The sequence below is a fragment of the Megalops cyprinoides genome, chromosome 8, assembly GCF_013368585.1.
Source record: "Megalops cyprinoides isolate fMegCyp1 chromosome 8, fMegCyp1.pri, whole genome shotgun sequence".
In the NCBI taxonomy this organism is placed as follows: domain Eukaryota; kingdom Metazoa; phylum Chordata; class Actinopteri; order Elopiformes; family Megalopidae; genus Megalops; species Megalops cyprinoides.
Window position 1 is genome coordinate 37894320 of NC_050590.1, and position 13106 is coordinate 37907425.

Consider the following 13106-nt stretch of genomic DNA (forward strand, 5'->3'; position numbering starts at 1 on the left):
CATGTTTCTTGAAGTAATCCATATTACACTTGACTGTTTCATTTGCAGACAAAATACTCTACAGTCTCCCTGTGGCATTACCAGAAAGAGTGCCCATGTGTTACTGTGCTGTTTTAATTTCCTCCCATGTCAGATGCAAATTCCTTTTATTAAAGAAAAGAGACTGTCATCCTGCCTCCTCATTATGTTCTAACCGACACCCCGTGGCAAAGGCTATATCCACCTGAACTATCAAGTATCTCCTATAATCACCTCTACAACAAGTAGCATTACTCAATCATACCCCCAGTGACCTTGTTAAGAGCTTTAACGTTAGAGTGAATTATAAGTGGTAAAGAGTCAACAGGAGGCTGATGGTTGATTGCATTTATCCTCCTGGCTGCTAATGGAATACCCTACTCTACACAAACTCCAAGAGGAAAGCAGTGACAGCGCCACACCATTTTTACCAATAAACTTGATCCTCATAATAATGATTATGATAATTATGTCATGAGTGAAATGGAGTGGGAGGCACAAAGGTGCAACTGGGGAGAACCCCCTCTGCCTACGAAGGTGGGCAGGGCGTCATGTAGTTAGACCTGGACTGCAACGGGACTGGCTGTTTCACCAACCCAACTGACCTCAAGGGCTCTCTTTGAACCACAAACTTGCAAAAGTGGGAGGAGCCCATCAGAAAGGGAACCCTGATGACCAGCAGCTCATATGTGTTGCACATGCACATAAGTTGACCTTTATCTAAAAGCAGTGCTTCAAAACATGGTTGTATTTTACATTGAATTTCACTCTGCAATATGGCATACATGTACAAAAGATATGTGAATATTTTACAGTCATGTGAATCTTGCAACTGCAACTTTGAAAACCTTGAAACGTACAGGCTGCATACACCAAAACTGGTATTCCATACTTCATTTTCAGTTCAAAATATTTTTGGACATAAAGCTATGGCTGACACTATTTATCACTTTTAAAACCCTGCATTGGGGGTTCAGAACACAAAACTAGTATGTTGAAACACTTTCTTTGTAGAAAAAAAATAAAATGAGCTGATTAAAACCTGAAAATGCAAATTTAGGGCAAATTTGATGTCATTCCTGAATAGTTTTACTAGGTGTGCCCGTCTACAGTTAAACTCCTTCAGTTAGGAAGTAGAAAAGTTGGTGTTGAATTTAACAGCTAAAAGAAACAAAAAACTATGATGACAAATCAACAGTTCCATGTGATTTTACCGTGCAGACTGTCCTTTGGGTAGATTGACGTAGTAGCGACTGAGCTATCGGTTTATGGTCTTTCAAACATTAATTAAAAGTTGGGGGTTATCATTTTCAGGACATTGAAATGGTCGAAGCATCAAACCTGACGCGAACAACACTGGCACAAAGTATTACCGAGCTAATAAAATAATAAAACCATAAAGGCGCTCAATGTAAAGACAGAGAGCGGAACAAAATGGCTCTGACCAGCACTCGGATGAATGCTGTTTGGAGACGAGCAGGAAACACGCTGTGTACTTTGATATCATGCCATCTGTGATATCGTAAAATTACCTCAACACGCTCTTGGTTGCCTTTGTCTGAATTTTTTTATTTAAATGTTGAGCACGTATTCTTCATACCCTCGTTTTTAGTCGAGAAGCTCCATGACATAAGGTTAATTCAGCATTCATTTCACTTCTCTTTTGCTCTCAGATGTACTCCCTGATCCCAATTAGTTCTGCCCCCCTTTGTGCGTATAAATCACACAACATTGTTTTAGGATTATGATTTATGAGAGAAAGAAATGGAAAGTTTCATTATTAAACTTATATGAAAATAGCATTATACTAAGGTGCATTCTGATGATGTACACCTTCCATTTAGAGGCAGATTTTACTTACCAAGCCAGGTATTATTACAAACCAAATACTACATAGATGGGGTAAATGAATACACTGCATTTCAGAACAATGTCCTCCAATGTGTGAAATGCAATAATTGTATATCCTGCTTTGTCAAAAGCTGATACCAGGTAGACTACTATAAAGCAAAATTATATTAAGACATTTGGTTGCATGATGATATACAATATGTATTAATGTTACGTATGATTTTTAAGTAGGCAAGAATGTCGAAATCCGCCAGGCAAGAATAAAATGTGTATATTGTGGGGTTAGGCCTATATACCATTAAAATTGCAACCACCTACATTCTACATGAAACACAATGTTTGTTTTATTTACGCAACAAATTTGAATTCCGTAATGATGAGTACTTAGGGACAGGAGCCATTTATTGAGATTAACTGAGAAGCTGAAATTGTGCAGTGAAACACTCTTTCACTTCTGGCCTTGTTAATGTAAATTTTACATATCTTGCCATATAAAAACACACTGTAAGCAGTACAGCACCACCGCAGTAAAATCACTGCAAGGAAAGCTGCATGCTCTGTTCAAACTACAGAACGCGGTGCTGAAGGGCTTCGCGTTTCATCTGATGACTGCGGTGGTGCGCTTGTCCGCACACTCTGGTGATGTCTGTATAGGTCACCACGCATGCAAGTGAGCCAGAGAGCAGGAGCATATTAAGGGCAAAGAGTGTACAGACATGTTAAACAGCGACAAAACAACACAAATCAAAGTTCAAGTGACATATTTAGGGAGGGTCCAATGGTTACTGCGCACGCACCAGTATTACCAGCTCAGCTCCAGTGTGCACATCTAAATCACAGCAGGTACCCCAAACCCAGGCTAGAACAGACCTGATACAGAGTCATCACATGACTAGTTTACTCCCCAAACTATGCGCTCTGAGGGTCCGAGTTGTGCACTGAATAAACATAGCCTATTAAAAAAACAAAAACGTTTGGTTTTCGTTAGTACCCACCACCACCACCACCACCACTTTCATTGACCTTGGCAGCAAATGGATGAATTATTAAAGATGATGATCAGTGAGGTGACAGTAATACACTCGCTGGGGAAAGTGGTATAAGAGAAGAGCAAGTCTAAAATAAAGAGATGAGTGTCAGATATGATGTCAGATGATATGATTATGTCAGGGTGCCTCTAAATGTGTAGAACTGCCTGAGGAAGACAACAGGATGAAACCTGTTGTAGTTATAAATTTGTTGCAGGGAGAGGGCCTTTAACATGCCCTCTGCCCAATGTTTGAGTGTTACAGATGATATGTCATGAATAAGTACTGTATATTCTGCAAGTGCAACTGTGTTTCTGTGTGGGATTTTTGTCACCTCCCACATGACAAAGACGTTCTAATCTCAGTGGAAGTTTCATGGTTAAATAAAAGATGGTAAAATAAAAAATAAAAGATATATAAAAGAACAAAAAAATAAAATACGTAAATGTCACTGCAATAAAGCATGTATTTAACATTCTCAAAAGCAATGTTAAGCTTACTTCCTATCAAACTATACACCTTCCAATACACCTACTGACACTGACACTGACACTGACACTGACCAACAACGAACATTTCATATGATAAATAATAAAGACAATGAATATTTCCAAGATGTATTAAAATTGTTCATTGTGACAGGACATTGTGTCAGGTGTAATGCATACTCCCACTTTGACAGAAAAATACACATCCTTTAACTTCACAGTCATTCAATACAATATGTAAGCATAAAAGGGAGATATTAATTACTACATTAATACTACAAACAATAACAATAAATATTAAGAAGATGAATGTTGTTGTAAAGTGCAGTTTGCGGGGTTCAGAATATGCTTTACATAATTCATGTCCAACATAAAGATAACCATTACAACAGTGGCAAACATTAATTAATAGGCATTAATTATAGGGAAGGTAATCTATAAAGCAAACAAAAACTATTCAAATACAATATAAAGAATTGTCTGGGACCATTTAAAACATTACATTCTTTTTAATTCTTGTATTTTTGTTAGCTGCAGCCAAATTATAAATCTCAAATATTCTGTCCACCACTGGGATGGTTATATAACCTCTATTAAGGAAATGGAGATTGCTCAAGGGGGTGTATGTGATTAACATTCTGAAATGTAGGAGAAAGCTGGACCATGCAGAGTCTTAAATGTTAATCTTTAAATGTGTTAAACTAATCTTGAAATGTCAAATCTTGAATGTGCTCTGATTTCTTCCTGGAGCCAAGTAGCTAACAAGTCAGAAAAAGAGATATGGTGAGAAGTTGATATCCTCTTTTATCTAACTAAAAACATATTTCAGTTTTCACATTTTGAAACTTCAACCAAGACATTAAAATTGTTCAATAATTGAGAGGAGAGGGTGTAATTGAGCTCCATATGCTTGTGAGAGAAAGGAGATGGGTTGGACAGTGCAGTTGAAGAAGGGATCCTTACTATGATTGCTAATGTGTTCCTCAATGGTTCTTTACATAAAAAATGGTGTTAATTAATTAACTATCTAATCTAATCTAATTAACTCCAGATTATCAAAGCCAAACAGAATTGCACTCAGAGGAAGCACATTCAGTATATGTTAAATATTATTAGCCCCCAAACTGAACTCCAGAACTGGGACTAGCTGGTGCAAAGTTTTGATCAAAATCAAATGGGCCATAAACAGGACTAAACAGGTATTAAAGGTTATTCTTTCCCTCTAAAGAAAGTAGAGATATGGACCCGCTGCCAGTGTGATTTATAAAAATCTATTGGGTTAATTTGCAAATCCAGTGAACACAGAGGTAAAAATAAGGTTACCCAAGACCAACAGCCAAACCACCATGCAGTTCCCTCCTGTCTGATGGCTGAAGCTAAACAGGGTTGAGCTTGGTGAGTATTTGGATGGGAGCCTTCCTGGGAAAACAAAGTATCTGCTGGAAGTGGTTTCTGTGGGCCAGTAGAAGGCAGTCTTCTCTTTGGTCCTAACAGGAGACCAATGTCACCGTGTGGTGAAGGAGACACAGTAAGGTAGATGAAATGGGTTTGGTTGAAACATCATGCCAGAATAGAAGTTATGTATAGTCTGCTACTAGATCAAACCCAAGGCCATAGAGGTGGGGAGGATACACTTTCAATGAGGCAAACAAAGATGGAAATAAATCACATGAGGGATTTATACATTATTAAAATAGTACTGCATGAATCTCACAAGCTGCTTTCTTGTTTGTTCCAGCTTGAGACAACTCAGAGAAATAGGTATCTAGATGAGAGGCCATTACTGTCTGGGTTTCACACTGTGTCCCCACACAGGAGACTGAGACTTACACTTGTGGACAATGAGACCACATCAGACTACATTATTATTATCTTCTCTGAAAGATGAAAGACTGTTACTCAGAAATCTTTTAAAAACATGTTGGTTAAATATACATTTACACTTACATTTACATTTATTCATTTGGTGGATGCTTTTATCCAAAGCGACTTACAAGTCTTACAAGCGACTTAGAACATAAGGAAAAGCCACATAAGGAGTCAACAAAATTAGAAGCACATTATGTCCAAATTTCAATAGTTGGCCAGACAAGGTACGAGCTAGTTGGTAGAGATAAAAGTGCGTGAAACCACAGAGTGATTTTTTTATGGAAAACAAATTTTATGATATAAGAAATTGCTTTAGGTGGTAGTGTTTCAGGTGTTCAGGTGAGTTCATGGAAGAGCTGTGTCTTCAGATCTTTCTTTAAGATAGTGAGGTACTCAGCAGAACAGATGAGATGTGGAAGTTCATTCCACCATCGGGGGACAACAGTGGAGAAAGTTCTGGAAAGTGCATTTGTGCTGCTGATACCGTTCAGTAGCAGAGTGTAGTGGGTGGAAGGGTGCATGGGTGGATGCAGTATGGGACTGCCCTGACCTACCTCCAGGACCTCATCCTACCCTACGCACCCGCCTCACTCCTCCCACCAACAGAATGAAAGGCCCACGCTCCTCACATCTCTTTTCCATCATTGCCCCCCAGTGGTGGAATGAACTCCTCACCCCCTTAGAACAACTCCTTCACTCCAACCCTTCAGACGTGGTCTGAAGACACACCTCTTCAGACTCTACCTGGACTGACACCCTTGCCATTCTGACCTTGTAATTTTTCACCTTGTAAATCTAAGATACTTGTAGCTCTATCTCTTACCTTGTATTTGTAGCATGTTTTTGCCTAGGTATTATAGCAGTACTTTATTTTCCCAGTGATTGTATTCGATATATGTAACCTTAGATCAGATTAGTTCTGTCTCACTACACTGACCTTGTGCTCAGCTTCAGCACAGCATTGTATGACCTGTACACATCTTGCCCTTGTGCCTGTTGTTTGCCCAGTATTTGCACTTTTGTACGTCGCTTTGGTTAAAAGCGTCTGCTAAATGACTAAATGTAAATGTAAATGCAGTAGTCCAGTCTTGACACGGAACGGATGACAAGGACCTAGACTAGGAGCTATGCAACATATTCAGATAGGTATGGCCTGATTTTCCTGATGTTGTACAGAGCAAATCTGCATGATCTGGCAGTCATCGAGATGTGGTCAATAAAGTTTAACTACCACCAGGTTCCTTTCAGACCTGGGCAGAGTCAGTGTCATTGAACCAAGCTGTACAGTGATGTCGTGCTGAATCGAAGGGCTGGTTGGAATGACGAGGAGCTCCGTTTTAGATCAGTGTTTCCCACACATAGTCTTTACTTGGGCGGGTGTATTAATGGCCACCAAAGTATATTTGGCGACCCATTTTACCATTTTTTATTTTTATTTTTTTACCCGTTCGAGAGTACAATGCCATCAATGATCGATTATATTCTACCACTCATTGCTGACCTTTCCAAGTGTAATCAATAATTTTACAGTGTGACGTACTGGAATATGGGCAGCACGACACCAGCGCCAAATATAAACATTGAATTTAAAAATCCAATCAAAGTCTATATACTGTGTGTCAAGCTTTTCAGAGTTATATGACACCACTTCGAAGTGGTACCACAACCTCGCTAAAAAAAAAAACCATGGCACAAAGTTAGCATCGAGATGGGGCTACCAGTTTTGTAGATTTGGCTGTAATAATTTATAGTTATTAGCTACATACCCGGCATACTCAGAAGCTTGCTACGTCCCTGGTTATTAGCTAGCTAGTTGTTCTGTCAAAGTACCAAATCCAAACGTGAGTTTATAGGATTAACATTACAGAGCTACAAAAAACTCAATAGCTAGTGTATTAGTATCTCTGTAAGCACACATACATCTCCAAGACATCTATGCGATGTATGCCGTTAGAGCTGGAAGAGGTGTTTAAAAGGACATTTGCTCATCTGGAAGATGTCTTTCATCAAAATTGAATGTCTATGGTTTAACAACAAATTTTTGGTAAAAGTAAAACATCCGAAACATTTTAAACATTAAAGATCCCAAGACAGCAATGTTTTGTGAACCCACGTTCTACGGACTCTTTTCCTCCTTCGGCGAACTATCAGAACTATTGCCACAGCTTTTTTCTGTTGTTTGCTAAAATACATGTTCAGCGAACACGAGGGCTGCAGGGGTGCAGCGAGTGGACTCCTGCACTGTTGTCCTATATGCCCACAGGACCAGGGGCAGGTGGAGGTCCCAGTCCTGCTACCGGTGGCCAGTTCTGTCTTTGCCTTATTTCTCCCGCTCTCTACTTTTTAAAATAGTCAATCCTATGATGAACATTGATGCATTGACGCCCCAACGCTAGTCATGTGTAAGCAGCTTGTTCTCTGACTTTGGTAGTAGCTTTGTATTCTATGAAAGAAAGCGGCAACTATGCTGCATTGGTAGCTACAAGACTCAAGAGTGTATTCAGCACACGTAATTTGACCATTGTACAACATGCAGCAAAGTTGTCCTGGCTAAATATAAGATTAAGATTAGGTACTCTGACAAACAGTGCCATCTTTGTACACACTAAAGACTGTTTTATTCTTAATATATTTTAAAAATTTGTCCTACTCTTCCCATGTGGGTAGACGGAGGGGGGTTGGGGGGGATGGATCTGTGAAATATTGTAGTGAGCTGGGTTCTTTGGAAGAAATGACGCTGCACGTTGCTGCAGTTGGCTAACCAGCCATTTATTAAGCAACCACAGAGCACTCACACACAGACAGGGATGGGAAAGGAGGGGACTACATGAAAGGGAAATGCAGATGCTGTCACAGAAAACAAGGAAAAATGAACACCATTGCAAAGCATGCTGGCCAATGCTATGGCCACTACCCCAACATGTCACACTGCCCCCGCCTAGGTGGGTTGCGGTCCCCAGCAACCGACAACAAAGTCCTGGAGGTGTTGGGGAGCCACCGCTAATGCGGAGCCCACTGCGAAGGTCCCTCGGTGGCCCTTGGCGATGCAACGGGAGTCGGTGGCTGGCTCTTGGACCCTGACTTCCCTCCGGATGGAGCCAAGGGTTAGTAGGACACGAGCACGGTCACGATGGAGCACCACCACCCAGACCTGGCAAGTGGCTTCTTCCTTGTCGCTCCCTTCACAATGCGCCTGCCGTATGCGGTGCCTCATGCTGGGGGGATGGTCTCCCGTGCACAGCACATGCTCGACCCGCTCCGCTTCCAGTAGGGCTGCTGACAGAGTCCTTGGCGTGAGCAGGTGGAGGGCGAGCTCCTCCTGTGTTGCGGCATCAAAGGATGGGTACTCACGCCTGGCGTACAGGCGAAGGTCAGCGGCGTAGGCACCCAGGCTCTCTCCCTCTTCCCTCCTGTGGCCAACCAGCTTGTCCCTGGCGTCGTCAGTGTGTGCATCTGCACGTGAGGATGTGCAGCGCTTTGCCTTCCAAAGTGAGGGCAATTCCTCACGTGCAGATGCACACGCTGACGACACCAGGGACAAGCTGGTTGGCCACGCATTAAACTGGGAGACCAGCCACACTTGAATGAGGTAAGTCTCTGGTGGCTCCTCTCCGTTGTAACGTGGCAGCTTCATCGCACCCCGGCGTGAACCTCCTGGCTCCATGGGGGAAGCTGTAAGGCTGACTCCTGGCTGAACCGCAGGGGAGGCCGTGACTGGCCCCGAGGGCCGTGGTGCGGCTGGGTCTGGCGGCAGAGTCGGCCTGGGATCGCGGTGGAGCAGCACCGTTGGGGAACCAGCGTTCCTTTCGCGGTCCGGCGCGGCCATCAGGCGGGGGAGTCAGCATCCGGTAGTCTCATTGAGACTGGAGGCATTTGCTCTTTGAGCCGTGCCCCTTCCCGCTGTAGCTGGGCAATGAGCTTCTCTACTTCATGTAGGGACGTCATCTCTTCCTCCCCTTTCTGACACCAACTGTAGTGAGCTGGGTTCTTTGAAAGGATCGATGCTGCACGTTGCTGCAGTTAGCTAATCAGCCATTTATTAAGCAACCACAGACCGCTCACACATAGACAGACACAGACGGGAAAGGAGGGGACTACACGAAAGGGAAATGCAGACACAGTCACCGTAGGTAGAACTATTTACAAGGAAAAATGAACACCATTGCAAAGCATGCTGGGCAATGCTCCGCCCACTACCCCAACATGTCACAATATATTACGTGAAATCAATAGAAATATTCAATAAATCAAAATATTGTGTTAAAGGTCACACATATTTGTTGTTTGTCATATGTAGTAGATCATTTTTGTGCCAGCAGGTAATGTCGGCCCTTTCCACCAGTTACCACCACAAGTATATTTCAGACCTGTGGGAAACACTGTTAGATAGTTAGATAAACTGAAGATGGCACTCCTTCATTGAGGCTGAGATGTCTGAGAGATAAGCAGAGATCCATGCTGAGACCTTGGGATCAACAGGTTGGAACGAGAGGTAGAGCTGGGTATCATCAGCAAAGCAATGGTAGGAGAAGCCATGTCCTGAATGATTGGGCCCAGTGAGGTTGTGTATAGTGAGAAGAGGAGGGGGGCCAGCACCACTCCCTGAGGTACCCCGGTGATTAGCTGACATGACTAATGCTGTTCGCACTGTCAGTCCAAATCTGATTTATGTGCATATCCGATTGGAATCCAATCATATGCAGCAAGTCTGAACAGCCAAAAATTACATGAGATCCGATTTTTACAAATCTGTTTTAAACCACATTCGTATGTGGTTTGAAATCCTATTCAAATCGCATTGTTGCAAAGCCGTTTAGGTCTGAATGCTCTGATCGGATTTCAGGTGTTTTTTTTTTTTTTGACTTTTGATGCCACGTAAAGTTCACGTGTATGTCACACGTACAGGAAACATGCTAGTTTGGTGGCAGAGGGAGCCATTGATGTGTTCTACAGAATTGTCGCCTCCTCCCCCTCTGACGCTGTCTCATTATTTTTATAAAACTTGCGCCGCAACTCCACATTGCCATGTTGTAAATAAGCAAGCCCATATCATTACCCTCCATTTTCGTTTGTTTATGTCAACTACTTCTGGGCGCAATGTCATTATTATAGCAACTAAAACCAAAAATGAGGATTGCCAACCAGACACAGAATACCGATGGCAAGAAGCAGCTGTTCAGGTGATAAGCAGGCTATGGGAGTTCAGCCCTGTGTTTTCTTTCTTGAATTTCACCTGGCTTGACTTTTAACATTATCAATCACCTCATAAACTGTGTCCAATCACCTCCTGAGTTACGAAGCGACTGTTTATGTAACAGTCAATGTTAACCCAGCGTATCATAATCAGTCATGAATAATCGATATCACTAAAACAACCAGGCCATCCCTGCCCATGGTGCTCGCGGTTCGTAGGTTCATTAGCCTACTGATGAATGAGCGGAATCTCTTGGAGTTACGCCAGAGTTCATATAAACATTGATAGGAAAGATTAAATTGCAAGATCCAAACAAATACAAGAGCAAACATATGATAAAACAGTAATATTACAGCACAGAGATTGATAGATTAATATTGTTAATAAATGTAGTATTTTAAATGTATAACTTGTAGAAACATTCTCGTAGATGAGTTACGCAACTGAGTTTTACGTTTTCTGCTCCGTTCTCAACTGCGGCATTTTTAGACAATTCGCCCCATTCATTAGGCTACGAACAGACTCGGCTGCAGGCCGTCTATTGCCCCTTTACGCAGCAACTTGAATAATTCTCAAATGAAAATGGCTAAATTGAAAATACTCCAGTGACATCTTAAGAGATAATAACTTTAACACACAACGGTCATCATGTACTAATTAAGATCGTTTCAAATCACTTTGTTGGAGGCGGTCCGTGAAGTGAAATATGCTGGCGATAACGACATGTAGCCTAAAGTGGATCAATTTAAAACCAATAACATTTATTGAAAAAAAATTGCCGCTTACCCAATTAAACCACTTTTTCATGTACTCATAGATGTAATGCTTACCAAATTTAAAATGGTTAGCTGGTCACATCAATGTGAACGCATTTCATGTAGGCTATATTAAAAAAAGTCAAAAATAAAATATGTTTCTTTTAATGCTATTTATAGTGATTCCCGTATTATCCATGGTGTTCTCAGTGGATGTTGTGAATAGGCTAAAGTTCATTCTTGCTGACACGCCTACTTGTTCTCTGATGAAAGCGTTGATATATTTTATGAGACTCAACACCACAGCGTGAATGTGGTAAATGGTGTCCTCTGTTGGTGAAATTGGGAATCATTTTGCGACCCCCCAAAATGATAGGCTATAAACGCTTGAACTTTAGAAGGCACGTCACACCGACACTCTGCCCGAACATAGAGGATATCCCGCGCTGACTGAGCAACACTGCTTCCAATATATTCCAACATTAAAGCATTTTGTGAAAATAAATGGAGGGTCACTGTCTGCCATTCCATGCTAGATCCAACTCATAACGGAGGTAGATAAGGAAGACCTACTTTACGTAACAAATATAGGTCTACTTCTTATTCTGGCTTTGTCATGAAAAGCTCTCCAGATCTTCTGATTTGGGTCCCCTCCATTGCCACTGGAATTAGTCATTAGTTATTACCAGAGGTGGACACCCCAGCTTCAGAAAATAAAAGTCCTGCCAGATATTTGTTCTAACTATTCATTACACCAGCTGAATTAAATTAGCACAACATTTCAGCCAGGTAGAGGAGCTAATTAGTGAAATCACCTTGTTTAGTGAATGGCTAGAACAAATACATGGCAGGACTTTTAGTTTCTGGAGCTGGGGTGTCCACCTCTGGTTATTACATCACTAATTTGATCCTGTGCTATGGTTACTGTAAACCTGTTTTTTGCATATCACATAGAAAGAGAAGGTCCCTTCTTTAGTAATCACATCTACAACTGTTCTCAGCTTGGATCTCTATCTAACCAGTGCCTTGGAAAATCTTTTCACAAAGGTAGTTTTGCTACGGCATGCTGGGCCACCTCAGTAAGTAGCTCAGTATGCAGTGGTCAATGCCTTTATCTGCACTGATGTTTAAGTCTTAGTACAGCAGCAGCTTCAGTGGCAGTGTTACCATGGGTCTGGTCTACAGTTCCTGCAGTACTGTTTTACTCATTGATAATTTAGCTCTTAAATTGCTGACATTTTCTTGAGTTTTTGTATATCTTTTCATCATGGCACTATTTTTCTTTTAGTACTGAATTGTATAATATGCTATACTACCAAAGGTCATGGGGCATGGATAGTTATGAATAAAACATGTCTTCTTTCCAAGAAATGAATAGTGTATTGGTCTGCCTTTGGCCTTAATGACTGCTTCAATGCAACCTGGAAGACGGTCTACTAATTTCTTGTAGAAAGTGTGTTACTGTTACTAGTGTTGTCTGAATTTGGAATGTCATTTAGGTAGCCTTACTGTATATACAATTTTTTTCAATAGCAGATTGGACTCAATAACTGATTCCTAGCTTCCCATGTATGCACTTCTGTATAGTTTCCTTACCACACATCCTTCAAATAAATTCATCTGATTGAAAATTTATCTTTCTTTTTTGTAACCATTCCTTTTTATTCATATCAGATATTTACAGCACCACAAAAAACCCCGACCCCCTAATCTCTTTGACCATGCTGATGTTATCCCAGTGGGCATCTTTAATATGGAGGGAATCATAATATTTGCTTTTGGGTCCTACAAGAATTATCCATTGGTGCAGTGGGAGTAAAATCAGACCACTGACGTACGAAGGTGATACATTTATGAGAAACAACAATGGAGCATTTGCTCCAGAATATCAGAAACCTAGACT